Genomic DNA, 3958 nt, shown 5'->3' with positions numbered 1-3958 from the left:
ACTAGATTTTTTGAATCCACTTTATTTTGATTTCAAATCACATTACATTTCTAGCCACAGCTAGATCTTCATAATCTAAACCATGTCTCATATGTATAATGTGTTTATCACATTATGTATGGTACCCCGCCCCCTACGCCTACAAGTATTTAGATGTGAGTTGCAAACACCACACATTACCACAAATTCAAATAAAATGTGAGAATGTTCGATATATAGTATTGTTTAGATTGTTCTATATTTAGTTGTAAGCTGCAAACGCCACACATTATCACAAATTCAAATAAAATGTGAGATTGTTTGATGTATAGTATGGTTTAGATTGTTTGGCATTTAGCTGTGAGTTGCAAACGACATGCATTATCACATTATGGTATAACATGTGTACAGCACGTGTATCACCACTATATTCATGCATGCAATGTTTAAAACACTATGATCTCCTATTCAAATATATGAATCCGCTTTCATATCAAATTATGATCTTTGTTAGTCTCTAACACCTACACAATCCTCTAACCTTTGTAGCTACCACTAACTTTCTCTCGTGCATGCACACGCCCTCCTCGCCCTCCCCCTCCCTCGGCATTCTATACACTAGGCACATTCCTTTTTTTCTTTAGGTCGTTCTCCCAGAGTCTCCACAACTCCTTTCCGACACACACCGACCGATAAACCTCTCCAGCGATGCCTGCCTACAACATACACACAGACCTTCAGTCTCCTCCTTTATGTGTCCTTGCCTCATGTCTCTCATACGGCCAGACACACGTGTAAACTCTCGCCCCTCTTTTCATCGATCTCACAACCGCACACTCCTCCCCCTATCTAGCTAGTAGTTGGGCCTCTCGCACCACCTCCTAGCTCCATTCTCTCTGTCTATCCGTCTCCTTGGGCCTTATTTTCCTCTAACAAATGGACGTACATCGACCGATCTCTCGCTATACATATAGCTAGCAAGGTCCTTATAACTCGTGTTTACCCACACGTCAATCGATCTGCCTCATTAGTTGTGTCTCTCCCTTCCTCCGACAAACAACAATTGATCTACCGATCTAGTTAGGTTTGCTTACCAAACACATGGTTCCCCTTCATCATCCATGGATGCGTCCCGACAGATCTATCATGCACAGGCACACACAAAAACACATCCCCACTCTTATTGATAACATTGCAGTTCCACCCTCAGTTTGTCTAGTAGGCCTCTCCCACCATCTTCGAGAAGCAACTCCATCACCCATCCAGCACTCTACCCCTCTCCCTCCCTCTCCCTCCCTCTCTCTCTCTCCTCTCTCTCTGCCCCATCATATTTCCCGTCCTTCAGTTATGTATGGATGTTGACCGATCTCCCTCAAGACATAGCTGGGTCTCTCCTTCTCAACACAAATACGAGTCGTTCTACCTCTATAGTTAGGCCTCTGCCTACCCCTCCCCCCCACACACACCGATACATCAAGCGCTCTAGTCATGTCTCCCTGCCACACACAAACTTGACATGTGCCCTCTAACGTTCCGGTAGGCCAGTCGCCCTATATCTTTGACTTGCACACAACCACAATTTCGATGGCTCTCTTCATCGATCTCGCACCCACCCACTTGATCCTCTCTTCGACTCTATCAATAGCTATGACCCCTCCCTCTCTTCTCGTGGATTGCCCGACCCTCTATGTATGATATGGATAGCCCTCCATTTCACACACATTGCATCAGAATTTTGTTTGAGATGTCATCGACACATATTCCCACAAATAATTCACGAAATCAACCCCCCACCCCACCCCCACCCCAAAACAAAAAACACTCACGAACGAGGTTTGTATCTCTCACACACACCCACGTAGGTGGGGGACGTGCACGAAGAGAAGAGGTGCATGCACGGTGCACGTACTCCCGTCTCTTTCCAAACCACACCCGTGCGGGTACACGGTGGAGCTCATTCCTGTACAAAAAAGGCAGCCCACGTGGTAATTTGGCACGTGTACTGGTTGTCCACTTGGTGGAGGGAGGATCATCTACCACAGGTGAACAAACAGATTGCGACTTGACGTGTTATGTTAAAAAAAGAGGCAAACCATGTGGGGCCTACCTTAGAGGCAAGGCTCTATACATTGGAGTACTTTTGATGTGTCCCGTAAACTCGCAGAACGAGGAGAAGCTTTCATAGTACACCGTCTCCCCTGTTCCTAAATATAAGTCTTTGTAGAGATTTCACCATGAACCACATGCGGATGTATATAGATGCATTTTAAGTGTAGATTCATTCATTTTGTTCCGTACGTAGTGGAATCTCTACAAAGACTTATCTACTAGTAATAGCTAGCCCGCACTACTAGGAATTCTCTATCCTCTCCTTGAGCCACATCATCAAAATTGATGTAGCCATTCAATGAAGTAAATCAGTCCATAATAGATGTCTGATCTAGACGTTGAGAGGCTCCGCACTAAGCCACATGCAAGCATGCAGAAATACCGTGGCACATGCATGTGAGTGGGTTTTAAATCACATCAACATGTCTACATGCAAGCATGCACCGGTAGCATGCATGTAAGTGAGCTTTTCAGTCCCATTAACATGTCAAAAATAAAAATATATTCCCATTATGCAGTAGGAGTTGGCTGATCTTTTTTCATTACATGGGATGATCTAAATGATGCTGGGAGTTTATTTAGTTTGGCTACCACATTTGTCATGCGGTTATAGAGTTTCTTTAGTTCTATGAAATCGATAATTTTGCGCAGAGAGATATACCGTTGTTCCGCGGCAACGCGCGGGGACTCATCTAGTAATATTTAGGAACAAAGGGAGTACTATGTAAAGAGTTAGGTGTCGCACGGTGATTGTGTGAGGTGGGCCATGTAATCACTGAGCCTGCGTGTTTTCATTGCTCTTGCATGCCTCCACTGTAAGAATGGAGAAAATTGTAATCATAGTAGTACCTCCTTTCGCCAAAAGCATGGGACATCCAGCAGTCCTACCACCTCAGTAATACAGACCAATGAACCGTCAAATCACATAGACCCAGCAGTAAGTTGGACGGATGAAGCAACCATCACTCTTGCACCAGTGAGAGGTCACGTCCACTCTGCCCGGGCATGAATGCGGCACCGATTCTTTGGAGCGGCTCTCCATTTTGGGCAAGAAGCGCGCGCGAGCGATAGAGGGGCTTTGGGTGGGCTAGGCTGGCCAGGAGGGGGCGTGGCAGCTGTCCGCATGTCCCTACCGGACACCCCCGGAAACGAGAGGATGCACCGACTCTCGCAGCTAAAATCGTACACTACACAACATCTCTCTGTAGGAGTAGGTCGATCTGTCGCTCTCTCTAACACACACATGCTGTTAAACACACACACACACACACACACGCACACGCATGCACCTTGGTCCCGTTGCACCTTCTAACGTGACTTATTACACCTAGACGGAGGGAGTAGTAAGTATACGAGATATGGTGGCACACTGACTTAAGTCGAATACAAGTGCGCAAAATTTTTGTGCATGTTATAATAAGGATTCACTTAAAATAGTACGTGAGCGAACAGAGGGATCAAATGGACAGTGTTCTCGAGCAGTAGCGAGATGTGTGAGGTAAGAAACACCGCTGGAGCTTTTAATTTTTCTTATTACTTTGTTTGTTTCACCCTTTGACTGGTGGGACCCAACGTACTACGTGGAGAGAGGTAAGGTGACTAAGGCTGCATTATTTCTGCACCACTGTGGATAGTCTTACCACCAAAGCCACATGACACGATTATGATTGAAATCCCAATGATTCCCACACACAAAAAAACACGACATGCTTGTCACACGAATCCAGGAGTGTATAAAAGGTTATTTCCCTCTCGTTGAACATAACGGGAGGGTTGTGTAGCTGGTTAGCCTGTTGGCTCATCAAACACGAGGTCTCGGATTCGATAACTACACTTGAGCATAATTTGTGCCAGGAGGATTCTTTGACTG

Source organism: Triticum dicoccoides, chromosome 7A, assembly GCF_002162155.2.
Source record: "Triticum dicoccoides isolate Atlit2015 ecotype Zavitan chromosome 7A, WEW_v2.0, whole genome shotgun sequence".
NCBI lineage: Eukaryota > Viridiplantae > Streptophyta > Magnoliopsida > Poales > Poaceae > Triticum > Triticum dicoccoides.
Note: the sequence above shows the minus strand (reverse complement) of the source record.